Source organism: Candoia aspera, chromosome 1 (genome assembly GCF_035149785.1).
Source record: "Candoia aspera isolate rCanAsp1 chromosome 1, rCanAsp1.hap2, whole genome shotgun sequence".
NCBI lineage: Eukaryota > Metazoa > Chordata > Lepidosauria > Squamata > Boidae > Candoia > Candoia aspera.
Window position 1 is genome coordinate 63,915,454 of NC_086153.1, and position 14,921 is coordinate 63,930,374.

A 14,921-nucleotide genomic window follows, 5' to 3' on the forward strand; every position below is an offset into this window, starting at 1 on the left:
TCTTACGTAGAGAGGTGCAATGTTCAGGCTATATGAGGCTTATAGGCAATGCTCATAGCTATGTAATGGATATACTGAAATACCTACCAATCTGGGTTCTGATCTGAAGTCTGAAAAAGGCACTCAATCCAAGGATCTAAGAGTTGAAAAAAAGACAACCAGCTTACCATGGATACCTCCTCCACCTCAAATGTTTCAGCTTTGAGGAACATATTCTTCTGTCATTTTAAAGCAGTCCCAACACTGAAGCTGCAGAACACCTCTAATCAAAGGACTTTACCCATGAGTGGCAATATTCTGTGACCCAAATAGGACTCTAAGGCTTCCTTCAGTTTGCTTCCTTTAATTTTTTGTTACAACTAGAAGATTAGTAAACATCTTAAAATTTTAAGCAATGATTTTCAAGCAGAAGATTCTAAGCTATGATTGAGATCAAACTATATCCAGTCCTGAATATGACAGGGATGGAAAATAAGCCTTTAAGGGTTGTACATACTGACAAAGGAGAAAGGAAAAATTCTAACAGCTATTCTGAGATGCCAACAATAAAGATTTCATTTTTATTTTTATGGCTGATATCATGCCCTTTTTGTTTGTATTGGGTTTTTTTTGTATGCTGTGCCAGCTGTTCAAGCATTTTACTGCATAGAATATGGACCAGGTTTTAAGGGCTGATTTCCCATCAAAGACCAGCCGTGGTGCCATTCCCTATTTGAAAAAAGAAAATTGGGGTTCTGAGGTACAATCCTCCCATCTTCCTTGCTATATATCCCAAGACTTAGAAGGCAATCTACACAAATAGATGGCTTAGAACTGCCATACTTTGTGTTATAAAAATGTTATTTACCAACAACTTCTTCTCCAAACTTAAATATGGTTAATCTGCAAATGACACTGAAAAGAGTAACTAGCAAGATCTAAAGTATAAAAAATTAATAGAAAAGGAAGTCAACAAGGCTTTTGCTAGGCTAGAAAGCTGCTGAAACAAGTCTTTTAGATGCCTTGCTGTTGGCCTTGCCCCAACAAGTTTGTTGGCCCCTTTTCTTACTACAGTGTTTTCTTTGGGCCTCAATGAGTACAGAATAAACAATCTCACAATAGCACAGCTGGGGGAAAAAAAGCTAAAAAAAAAGACTCACTCTATTCTGTAATTCCATACAAGCAAAGAAAAACTGCACAATTATTAGAAGAATTCAACTTTCTGAATATCTTTCAAAAAAAAAGGAACAGGGTATCTATATCTTATGTATGAGAAGGCAAGCAGGTATAAGAACTGTCCTGGTTAGTTCATTCTCTAATTAAGTTTATACTTGCCAGGATTTTCTGCACTTCATATACTGTATGTAGCCGAGATTAATAGAATCCAAATAATTCCTAATTATTTATTAGCACATCCAAGGTACATTATGAAAGACAGACCACTCTATGAGGTACTAATTCATTATCATCTCCTTGATTTATTAGGGAAGTGGCTAGAAACAAAGTGGTAGAAAAGCCCACATAACAGCCAATGTGCTAAAGTTTATTATCAAACATCTGCTACAATAGGTAATCTCCACTAATATTATATTACTTCATTATCACGATCATATCTACACTGTGCTATTCAGTGGAGCTTCTCCAAGTAGCTGGTGGACTCTGGAGTCCTTGGTGCTCTCTGAGCTTGGTTGTCTGCTTGCAGATGTTTCATTACCCGACTAGGTGGTATCATCATCATCATCATCATCATCATCATCACCACCATCATCAAACACATATTCTCTTCTATTGCAGCTGGTGGACTTCTCCAGCCTATCTACTATAGGAGAACAAGTTAGTCTTCACTGAAATTTGTTTAATATATACTAAATAGTTTTATAGAATGGCTACTTGCATGATTTTTACTGTACAAATAATAAAATGCAGATTGGTCAATTAATGCATTTAGTGTGGTATTTGGTTTTTGTTTTATTTTTAGATTTCATACAATGGTTTTAATCTTATTTAAAGAATTGGTTCTAGAAGAAGAAAAAATAGGCTTTTGGTTATTCTGCTATGATATCCTGCAAGGTGCCATATTGTCTTTCATTCTTATCATTTAAACTGAGAAAAATGGCAACACATGGCACAATTTCTCCTACTCCACTGGTTTAAATGAGGCAGTGGAAAACCCCTGGGATCAGTGAAGGACTACTGTAGCCTATATTCTAAAGTCTGCGATTGACAGTTTATTTCTCTGAGAAGCTGGTCTACTTTCTTTTAGATGAGGCTATTCCCCCCACCTCCCCTCAAATTTGACTTTCAGCTTCAGAGTGTTGCAATGTTCAGTGGCATACAACATCTCCAACTAGTTAAAATTTCCCTTTGCCTGGCTATAGACTCCCATATTCCAATAATTTCAAGACTTGGTTATGACAATGCATTATAGGTGAGATGACTAAAGATATTCTTCGTAAAGTTCCATTAATTCAGAATACAATAATTCAGGCCAGTCCTTGGTATCTACCAATCAAAATGCTGCCAATTAATTTTACAGCTCAGTAGAGATGTATCCAAAAAGCCATCTCTGGTATAATTCCTATATATGTCAACAGTCGTGTTAAACTAGAAAAAAGTCTTGTTGAACTAGGATGGAAAAGTCGTTATAATGCAAACAGAATCATCACAAACTATACTGATAAAGGTCATATCAGGATTCATCGCACAAAGGAAGATGCCCATTTCTGTAAAGAGGACATTAAACACAATTTACTTTTCTAGTCAAAAGAAAATGTCTGTACTCTTGTTAGTACTGTATGCTTTCAAAGTTTTTGATTATTTATGCTGATGTTACTGCTACAAAAGCTATATTCTGAAAATCCTTTATGAGCATTTTTAATCAAATATAAGCAGAATCAAAAGCCACTGTTTAGGGAAATGACGTCAGGTCAAAAAGTTTAGTCTGTTTCGGGGAATAAGGAAAGGGATTTTTTTCCTTCCTACTATCTGCTGTTGCAATTGAACCACTGGTTAATTTAATAAAAGCAGCAGTGAACATAAAAGAAAATAAGATAAATAATGAGGAACACAAGATCAGTTCATTTGAGTCCCCCTTTTGGGGGGAGATGGGTGGGGACAGAAATTTGAAAAATAAATAAATAAATTTGCTAATGACTTTTTTTTTTGGCCTTCCACATTTAACACACTACAATTTTCTAACCCATCTAATCTATTTAAAATGTTGGATACTTCCATGAATATTGAGTTTATATAAAAACCCAGAAAACTCAGAGTATTTTAAATACTTGACTGGAGAAACAGGAAAAAGTTAAAGTTTTTGCCCTGTTACATAACTTAGACTTTCTAGTCTTAAATATTTGGGGTGCATTGATTAAAAAAAATCTCAGATGCAAAAAAACATGATCCTTTAATTGACAGCATTAAAAATGGTAAGAAATTGGAAAAAATTTGAAGTTACTACTTCTTGATTAGACAGTATCCTCTAAATCACTACTTGTAGTGTTATTTCAAATGCTGCCATACATCTTCCCCCAAACTTTACAAAGTGTCAGAAATTAATAAAAGGTGTATCCAGAATAATAAAAAATTCAGATTAAAAAAAAATAAAAAGTAAAACTGACATATAGATATTAAAACTGGGAAATTCAGAATCTCTAATTTTCGTTGAAAACAGCCTCTTATAAAGCAAGTTGTTGTTTTTTCCATCAAATAAATAGGTCATAATTCACAGTCCACTTTATATGGCTCCTCCATAGGCTTGGTGGCCATGGGCAAAAATATTTGTTCACCCTAGTTATACATGATTATTATCTGTAGAGCATCCTTTTCTGATGACTCAAATGAGTATCACACTTTTGTCAGTGGGGAAAAATTGAATGAGCTATTGCAAACAAGTACACTGATTCAACAGAAATAGGAATCATTTTCCCCTAAAGATCAACCTCTCAGGACAAAACTTTGCATAAAATGCCAAATATCTTTGAGATTTGTTGTGTTTCTCTTTCAAAAGAAGCTAAAGGCCAGGTATCTATAATATACAAATGGAAACTCAGTATACAGAATAGTTTTTTATGCAAAAATATATGGGAAATAGATTAGGACAGTCACATTTAAACTCATCTTTGGGAAAATATATGGTTCTATCCCCCTTGTAAGCCCAAATCTGCAAATAGGAAGAATATGCATTCAAAAATATTTGCTAACGATATTACCTCCAGTATTACTCTATAAACATGTCGATGGGGAAGCTAGCAGGAGGTCAGAAGTTGCTCCCATTCCCACTACTTTTTTGCCCGTCCATGGTCATTCTGTTTATCTTTTTAGGTAAGTAAATATTGACTTATTATTGCAGTTTCTTTGCCACTACAATTATTTTTCTATTTATGACATATACTCTTCTCAGGGTAAAAAAATATGGTCAGCCTAAAAGTTAATGTTGATTCTGGTCACATCAGACTACACTACCTTTCTCTCAAAGGATGACCCAATGGGTCACAGGGTTGTCTAGTGTTTTATAAAATTAACACTTTAAAAAGACCTTAATCAGAGGCCCTTTGGGGGATGCTTTCCCCTTCTAGGATTAGGGGATAGGCAATCACAGAGGGAGCCTTCTGCTAGTGCTTCTCTGGCTTCTTCCATCATTTCAGTGCCTGGCAAAGGACTTGCTATTTTCCCAGACTACTTTAAAACACTGAACTGTTTTAGTTTCTTCTCTAGTGCTGGTGCTTCCTTGTAATACTTCTGTTGTTGCTGCTTTATTCACTTGTTGTATTTTTCTGCACTGTGAAATCAATTCTAATGTGTTTGTAAATACCCTGCCTAGGGAATTGTCATTGAAGATGAGGGATGGATTCCTAAAACCTTCGAAGCCCAAAGGAGGCCACTGTATTTCCAGTGATCATCAACAAAACAGAATTCCACAGTCCTGCATAACTCTTCTCCTTCTTTCTGGATTACATTATGCTATAGCAGCAAATGTTATAATTTGTTATACATACATAACAAATTATAAAAAAACCTTTTTATAAACAGTAAAGTTTTATAAAAACTTTTTATAAAGCAGAAAAAAAAATTGTTAAGTAATTCCAAATGTTTCTGACTGAAGAATTTGGAATTACTTGGCAAAAGATTCTGAAGTTTCTGGATTTAAAACAAAAAACAAAAGACCCTATTCACTAGCAACCCGTAATATCCATTAGCCTTTTTAAAGTTTTCCACAAATTAAATCCCTTTGAATTGGTATGCTGCACAACAAAGGTCTGATCTAAGTTTACAGAGAGCTGGAGTAATAAACCCTAATCAACTTCCTCGAATGGGCTTATTTAGCATTTGGTTGAACTGACCGTGCTTGCTACACTTATACTCAACACTTTCCCCCTGCTTTAGTCCTCCCTTCACAAATCACACCCAGACTAAAGCTTCTGGGGCACCACTGTTAAGATCAGTGCAAAAAATCCATAAAATCCCTGAATAGGCCTCTCATAAAATAAGATATTTACAGACCTAAAGTAATGTCCTGTCCAAACATGTTTGTCCACATGACTCTGAGGGGAGTCTCCTGACTGCATTCAACGGCATCTGGCTGAAGACTCCTGAAACTTGAGAAATGAAATTCTGCAATGAGTTACTAATCAGCCTGGCACACAAAGAACTATAACAACATGCAGGAATTAGAACTACTCTAATTCATGTTTTCTAAGGAGAGGTAAACGTAACCCACCAAGCTACAATTCCACAGGCTATTAGAACTCTGAAATTATCATCCAAAAAATGAAAAAACTCTAGGTAGACCTAAAACTTGATGACCGTACTACTGGCAAGAATCTTAACCTCCTTTTTTAACCTGTTTTCCCTGAATAAATTTTAGCCTTGGGACAAAGGCCATCCAAATATTATTGTTCCCAGGCCTGGGGTTAATGTGTTAGTGGAGCCCCTGTCATGTCTTTTTTTTTTTTTAACTGTTATGGCTGCTTCTGTGCAAGCTGTTATATATTTTGCGGTTAGGTTTTTAATTGTTTTAAACTGTATATGGGATGTTGTAAGCCACCTAGAGTCTTTTAGAGTGGGGCATCTAAAATAAATAAATAAATAAATAAATAAAATGTTAGTCGATTATTTTCATTAGTTTACTACCTCTGTGATTGTGGCAACAATCATGGTATTTCGACTTGATTTGCAATAAAATAGAGCACAGATTTTCAGATAGAGACTTCTAATTCTTTGCCACATGGATGGGTTTTCTTAAAAGAGAATAGCAACCCGCAAGAAAATGAAAACAACCTTCTTGCTTTAGGAAATAATCTTAGCTAAGGACAAAAAGGTAAGAAAAGCACAGTAACAGCCTCTCTCAGAAACAATTTTATAAAGTTTAAAACTGTAACTGTGGTTGGATTAGCCCAGGCTAAAGATTACAGGAGAAACAGTTAATACTTTAAAGAGGACTGTCTTCTCAATATATAATATAAACCTCAGTATATAATGTAAACTTCAGATTAAGACTCAAATTTTTAGATCTATTTTGATTGCTTTTAGCTTTTATTCATACTCCTTAGCTACATGCTGCAAATAGATAAAATTAATATAGCTGTGTTGACTTCTACTGTAAAGATTTTCCTCTCCCTTAGATTTAGGCAGCATTAGACTGCTTACTGGGAATGATGATAAGATTTCAGAATATTTACTAATCATTACACAGAATTCTATCTTAGAACATTTAAATAACTAGTCACCAAGTGGAGCCTAGCTAAAGACAATGGACTAACTATTAAAAAGAAGATAGCCAAATAGAAATTTCCTGAATCTTACTATATTTACTTTGGCCAACTCTCACCATTACAGAATGAAACTCCTGGAATAGTTACTAAATTTGTACTAATAGTTACTAAATTTTAAAAAAAACTATGCAAAACTTTTCACAAATGAAGATTCTCTTAAAAATATTTTCTGAACTGCCTATATTTCTCTATTTTTTCCCATATTTGATGTACTCCCATTTCTAAAAAGACTATTATTTCCCTATACTAAGAATCTATATACTACTAAAATGCTTGTGTCTGTTTGTAACCTTTAACTGAGCAAAATGGTGCATCATAAGCCAACAATTTTTGAACCAAGGTACCTCAGATGGGCTAACTTACAGAATGCATCCAAAATCTGAGACCCATGACTCACATGGAATTGAAATTGGGCAAATTTTATAGAACATTTTATGACATAATACAAAATGTTATAAAACATTTCCTGTGGTCAACTCCTGATGTTTGACAGTGCTATATAGTTCAATATGAATCATATAGGCTATTTTCAAGCCAGATACCTCTGAATATCTCCCTGAATTTTTAAGAAATTTTCCAGTGAAGGCAGTACATTAGAAGCTCTGCCATCGTTGAAGGCATTAGGAAACATCTCTGAAACGATGACCTAATGGGTCATGGGTTGTCTAGTTATTGTCTAAGATTTGTTCAGCGCTATCCATCCTGAAGCCTTTTATAAATGCTATGAACAAATACACAAGCACATGCACCCTGTTCTCAAAAACAACATAAGGGCCTCCAAAGAACCAACAGGTTCATCATGTTGCTGCAGAACTATGGGGGAAAAACAGGCAACAGCAGGAAGTTAAACAGCTGGCTAACTGGTTACAGAGACAATCTTTACAGCAAATGTTTATAAAAGATCTTACCCAATTTAATTATGGCCAGCTAGAGAAGCAAAAGTTCAACTTATTTTTTACAGTTCTTTCAGCATATAAACATAATCCTATCAAGTAAGTTGGCAAGTACCAGGTTCACAAAAATAATATGCAAACTGTTACTGTCATTGTCTTAAAACTTGAAAATGGGCTGAATTAGCCATGTTTTTTAAGATCTAGATTTCAAACTCTAGGCCAGGGATTTCATACTTTAGACCAGGGTTCCATGAAAGGTCATTACGGGTTCCCTGGGAGATCACAATTTATTTAAAAAATTATTTCAAATTTGGGCAACTTCACATTCAAGAGGTAAGTTTCATTCTTTATTTTTAGTTTAAGAACACTGTTAATGCATATATACAGGCCTACACATGAAACAAATATAATAATTTTGTAACTTCTGGCCTATATTTGAGCCCGAATATGTAGAGGTTGCCCGAGGCCTGAAAAATATTTCAAGGATTCCTCCAGGATCAAAAGATTGAGAAAGGCTGCTCTAGCCTTTACTGTTATTTTGATGAGGTACAAGGAATAATGCCACCATCATCAGCATCAGCATCACTGCCATTATCATCATCATCCTGCAATGGTTAAAAAAAAACATGCTGTAGTAAAATGAAAAAGAGAGATACCTTGTTTTAACTTTTCTCCAGGAAGGTGTCCTCTACTAATCAATAAAGAGGGACCAAATCTCAATTGGACTGGTCAGGATTATATGTGGACTAAGACAGTATGTGGCCTAAGAAACGTTTCTTAATTTTTCACAACACACAGTTAACAGTTTCAACCATAGTATTAAAATATACTTTGTTGTTTAAATTTGTATTTCAAAATATTTTCATTTTTGCAGGGAGTACAAGTGAATAACTTCACTTGATTAGTTTCAGTTAGATAAATAGCTATTTTAATTAATCAATTTTACACACTCAGATTTTTTTTTTTAAATCCCATGGCATAGCAGTTCAGTGTTCATGCCGCTTTTTCTTGCTGGGAAATCCTTGTTAGGTCCAGCAGCCAGATGTGTAGACTATTTAGCCGTGAGGAAAGATGATGAAATAATGGATTGCATGTCTCTTTGCAATGTAGATTGGGAAAGAAACTTTTGAGGGTTCCTTGCTCTATCAGTAATAAATCCCCAAAATGGCTTAAATCCCAAACCTACCCCAAAGCTTTAGCAATGCATTTGTTTTAGCACAATTTGGCAAAACAAATCCTCTTTACCATTATGTGCAAACTAGGTAAATAGGTCTTTACTCCTGAAAGATTTTCTTAAAAGATGATTTTGGCAATAGTAATGCTGCATAATATACAGAAACCACAACCCAGATAAATTTTAAAATCCACTGAAATCTTTTAAGTGAGTAAATTGGCCTGTACTTACTGATTTTAAAAGCAGTCTTCACACAGAGAATTCACAGCCTAGAAGAAGAAAGAAGTGCATTATCTATGTAAGTAGGCACAAACCTGACAGAGAGACAGTCCTGTGATTCCTGAACATATTTCATAAGGCAAGATGCAATAATGGCACTTATGCTCTATTTCCAGTACTTAAAACCAGGCCTAGAACTTGACTTTACAGTATAGCACATGATAAAAATCAACCTTTATGACTATAAAAACCATTTTTTTTTCTTTGAGCTAGTGAAGACCAGCTCTGCCAAAATTATGACAGTCCAGTTCAATTTCAGGCAGATGCATGCCTCTTTCCAACTATTTTTTAGTTGGAAAGAGGCATGCATCTTTCCAACTAGAAAAATAGTGAAACTGAGGCAGCAGTTAGAAATAGAAGATAGCAGACCTTCTTAACAGAAAAAAAGATGGTTGTTTTTCTAATGATGAGCTGGGGTGGTGGTGCATGGTCCTGACAGCAGCTTCAATGGCTATTTTACAGGGTTTAAAAAAAGATAAGCAAACACACACAACTGCCCATAATATGTAGTTTGACCCCATGTTAACCAATTTATGCTGGTAATGGAATAGATCTGTCATATTAAATTTTCCCCAGGAGAGGGTGCTTTAGTACTAGCAAGAAAGCAATGCTATTGTAACATGGATTCACACATATGAAAACAGTTTTAAACAGATCAAGCCCCTAGCCATTCATTATTAGTAAGTCTACCTAAAAAGATGGTTTCATGACTTTCTGCATAATTTATCATCCCAAGCAAGACAGAGAATGTCAAGGAGGATAGAGAACACACAGGTACCATTCTAATTTAGGTTTCTCTTGACGTAAAGTCCAGTCGAATCCGACTCTAGGGGGCGGTGCTCATCTCCGTTTCTAAGCCTTGGAGCCGGCGTTGTCATAGACACTTCCGGGTCATGTGGCCAGCATGACGACTCGGAACGCCGTTACCTTCCCGCCGAAGCGGTACCTATTGATCTACTCACATTTGCATGTTTTCGAACTGCTAGGTGAGCAGGAGCTGGGATTAACAACGGGAGCTCACCCCGCCGCGCGGTTTCGAACCGCCGACCTTCCGATCGACAGCTCAGCGGTTTAACCCGCAGCGCCACCGCGTCCCTTGGACCATTCTAATTAGTTATGCATTAAAACACAGACAGCCTACAAGTTATGTCCAGAAGTCTTACAACTCCCCACCCCAGTGAGAATCATGGGTCCACTCCTTAAGTTTTATTTATTTATTTATTTAATTTATTTAATCGTATTTTTATTGCTGCCCATCTCCCCCACTTGGGGGACCCTGGGCGGTTCACAATAAAACAGTATAAAATACAATAAAATCAGAATAATATCAATAAATATACATATAAAATATAATAAAATCCAAGTGATGGCAGATCTAATTCCCCCCAAAGGGGACCGGAACCGGTCCTGGCAGGACTAGGGAATCAAGCAGCCCCAAGAGTGGCTCTTCCTCTCCCCACTCCAGGCATGGTGACAAAACCAGGTCTTCAGCCATTTCCTGAAGTCCAGAAGCAAGGAGGCCAACCTCACTTCTGGGGGAAGGATGTTCCAAAGGGCAGGAGCTGCTGCAGAGAAGGCCCGCTTCCTGGACCCTGCCAGATGGAATTCTCTTGCAGATGGGGTCCGTACCATGCCCTCTCTGCATGACCGGGTGGGACGGGTTGATGTAATGGGGATGAGACGGTCCCTTAGGTAACTTGGACCCATGCCATGTAGGGCTTTAAAGGTGATAACCAACACCTTGAATTGGACCCGGAAGCAAACTGGCACCCAATGCAGCTCACAGAGCAAGGGAGTAATGTGTGCTGATCTTGAGGCACCAAAAACTGTCCACGCGGCTGCATTTTGGACCAGCTGTAGCTTCCGGATACTCTTCAAGAGTATCCCCATGTAGAGTATTACACACATTTCTACACACAGCTTCAAAAATGTATTTCTTATATCAAGTTGCATTATAATCCCACACAAAGTACTGATATTGTGCAATGATCCTAACTACCATCACTCTAAATTCACCTATGGCACAATGAACACTGGTGGATCTTAGTAGAAAGGATTAGGTTACAGTCTCTGTCAATTTTGATATGGTTATTCAACTGTGACCCACCACTGTATACCACACAAGAAGGACCCTGTCAAAGTGAAGGAAGCAACCACTTTTTCACTTATTTCAGAGAAAGCAAGCACCTCCAAAATATTAAAATACAGATATTTTAATTTTCGATACTGTGTTTAATTTTAAATATTGTATTTTTATACCACCCAGAGTTATTTTGAGATGGGCAGTATAAAAATAAAACAAACAAACAAATAAAACAATGTTTGGTACATCAATCTGTTAAAACAAAAATACAATGAAAGAAACTTAGCTGAGAATAGCATATCAGGGAAACTCAACTCTCCCCCCCACACCCCAAACAGCTCCATGGACTGACATGATCTTTTTCTATTAAGCAGCCTAACAAGACCCAAACATCTGAACCAAGGGAATTAAGTCATTCTCCTGATATGCAAAATATGGCTACTGTCAGAATGCATCCTATTTCATCAGCAATTTGCACAGGGTACAGTTGGAGAGATGTAGCAGGTAACCTATCAGCAGGCACCTGACTAATACTATGCCAGCTGCATGGAAGAAAAGTCTCCTCAACTGATCTTACTGAAGTATAACTAAGCACCAAATAGTCTATTCAAGGGGGGGGGGACCATTTCTTTTTGCACGATAGGTATTTAGGTGATATTACTGATTGGACTGACCCTTAGAATGACTGTCTCTTCCTGCTGAATTTGACTTGTTTTGGTTATTTAACATAAATTCAACTCCTCTAATTTCACAAGCAGGAAGAAACCTCAGTTTAAACATTGTAGTCTGCGATTGCATCTCAGAGCCCGCCTACTTGCGTGCCTGCAGGCCACCAGGTGTGGCCAGAAATGGCACAAGCTACGCACTAAACACACCTTTGATGTGGAGCTGAAACCATATAGCTGTAGGGCATGAACAGCACGCCGCCTGCCGCCATGCTGACTCTATACACAGGAATGCAGGCTGAAACCATAGGCCAAGAAAGGCAAACACACTGCATTCCACGCAAGGCACAGAACAAAAACAAGCAGCCAAGCCCACGTGTCTTCCATACCACCTTGAAATATGCCAGCTATAGATGTCCACCACTGCCTCAGTCAGGAACTGGGGAAAGCACTGGAGCTACCAACATCTGCACTGGCATAAAACAAGGAGGATGAAAAGGGAATTTAAAAGGAAAAAAAAAAAACAGTCCTTGAAGAAACAAAAATATACTTAGGAATTTGATACTTTGAGCCAAGAACAGTTTTGTTGTAAGGAATATGAAGGAAGTTCTCTGCCTCCACCCAAACACAGGTTTTGTTCACAAGTTTTGTTATTGACTTAATCCATAAAGAAACAAAAAGCTGATACGCCATCATTATATTTTTTATTCTTTGGAATTGCACTCACTTCCTTTTTCCATCAAGACTGATATCTGCTCTGTGCATATATGTTCTTTACTCTCTGCTCCACTTCAACTGCCTACCATATAAACACATGACTTAAAGTCAATGTAGACTAATCTAATACCTCCTCTGCTGAACAGCTCATAGCTCATCACTATCAGAAGTATTAAGTACAAAGTCAAATATCTCAGATATCCAGTGTAGCATAAAGTCTATACTCTTCTGAAATCCAGCCCTCACAAGATGGAGGCATAAGCCACAATGTATACAGAATCAAGACAGGTCTCAAGAGAAGTCTCTAATTCTGGGAATCATCACCACTGCTCTTCTGTAATAAAATTATTCTAACTGCAAGTTCTGAATTCTAGTTAAACTATGAGGCCTTTTGGGCTATTTATTTATTTTATTATAAAATTTGTCACTGCCCATCTCCTCCCACTGGAGGAACTGTGTCTCAGCCTTAATTGATTGATTGATTTGACTTATATGGCAGCCCATCTTCTAAAACACACCTCTGGGCAGCTCACAACAACAATAAAACCAAAAATCAGAAAAAAAAGGAAAAGGAAAACCAAGAAAATCAGGTGCCTGACCCACCATCTCCAATCCATCAATCCATACAATTCCTGAGCTCCAACCTTACCTTATCCCAGTGCCTGGGGAAAAGCCAGCCCTTTACATCTTTCCAGAAGGCTAGAAGGGTGGGGGCCTGCTGGATCCCGGGGGGTGGGGGAGGGAGTTCCACAGTCAAGGGCTGCTATGGAAAAGGCACGCTTCCTAGATCTCCCTAGATGGCAACACTTAAAGGACAGGACCTGGAAAGTGCCCACCCTATCTACCTAGTGAAGCGAGCAGATTCTCTTCAGGGAGAGGTGGTCCCACAAGTAGCCTGGCCCCTTGCCTGCTTATAAAGCTGAATACTACTGCTATCCTTCATTATCTTTCCTGAAGACAAGTAAGTTGCATGACTGCAAAACAAACTGTATTACTCTGACACACAAATGCTCTCATGTAATAATAGCAGTGGCTTAGACAATGAACAAGAAGCCTTATAACTCCATTATAAATGAATGGTTACCATTTTTGTCATGTACAAACAGCTGTCCATAATACACAGGATAATGTGAGTGGACTGCACTAATAATACACAATAAAAGGACATTACTGAAAGAGGCAAGTTTATTTCAGGAAGAGCTACTGCCTATCTCTCTGACAAACTCAGATAAAGCTGAACAGCAAACCTCCCTCCTTAATTTTCCTCGCACATGTTCTGCTTTTAAGCTTGTGGATTTGAATTGCTGGTTGTGGGTTTTTTTCATCAAAGGGCCTGTACTTAATCCAGGACTGACAAGAAATGACCTTGTAGGAAATTAATGACACAACTCCTTTTACAGGCAAGAAGCCTAAACTGGAATGCTGTAAAGAGCAGGAGCAGGCTGGAACACATTGGCAAGGCAAACAGAATCAGTTCACAACTTCGTATGTTCCAGTGCAACTACTGTACATTCTTCAGCAATCACTCCGAAAAACACTTTTTCACCAATTCAAAGACTAACAAGGAAAGAGGCTCAGGACACGAACACAATGGCACCATCTTATTTGTATTAAGACAGGGAACAGGAATTTGTGGGATGGTCATACTTACATCCCAAGTTACTGAGATTCATCATATCCTACCAAAATACTTTTCCTCATTTCCAAGCACATGTCAGAGGGAAAAAGCCAGAAACAGGGAGAAACCCCTCTACCGATACAGTCATCCACCTCCTAATTCACAAGCCTCAGCTGTCTTGTCTATCAAGGCTGCAATTCACCCAGAATCCAGGTGATCAGGGAAGCAACAGACACGGAAGCACAGGGGAGGTGTTTCTGCAGCTTACCGGCTCCCACCCACATCTATTCTTTGTATGTTTTACAGCATCTCAGGGCATGGCCCTCATCCTGCCACTGGTGGGGGGGGGGGGCAGAGCTAGGGAAAGGGGCCCTTTATAATTGTAGTGTTGCAATCTGCCAGCCTGGCCAGGCAGCCTGTTCCTGCCTGCACGTATTAAATACCTTATAACTGATTACACCCCCATGGGGCATGATTAGCAGTCTCCAGAGAACAAAGTCTACTTTCATAGGAATAAGAAGAGACACGTACTGCTAACTTACTATATACAGCTGGGCAAAGAGCAAGACAAGGAAAACTAAACTCACTTGTATGCCCACTATTTCTCTCATGCCTCCTAACCTACCCATATCTACCTTCATTGCTTCCAGTGCCTCTGAATGTTTTTCAATAAGACATAGGCAGGAATAAGAACTGCTGTGCTTGAGAAGGCATTATCTTCCATTAAAAGAGAGAGAGAG

The 14,921-nt window shown here is 37.8% G+C and overlaps 1 protein-coding gene across 7 annotated transcripts in view; it reads right to left on the reverse strand.

Moving 5' to 3' along the window:
- The window catches only part of TJAP1 (tight junction associated protein 1), a 35,335-nt gene extending 26,227 nt beyond the window's left edge, over positions 1–9,108 (reverse strand). For 3 of the 7 annotated variants that reach the window (XM_063305466.1, XM_063305413.1, XM_063305432.1), the window contains exons 1-4: positions 9,051–9,077; positions 6,112–6,284; positions 5,482–5,576; positions 88–136 (exon numbers count right to left, since the gene is read on the reverse strand). The gene's annotated coding sequence lies outside the window, so the exon portion shown is untranslated. Of the gene's footprint in view, positions 1–87; positions 137–5,481; positions 5,577–6,111; positions 6,285–9,050 lie in introns of all 7 variants that reach the window. The other 4 variants (XM_063305423.1, XM_063305440.1, XM_063305448.1 and 1 more) reach the window with 4 other exon arrangements.
- Between the last annotated feature and the right edge of the window lie 5,813 nt (positions 9,109–14,921).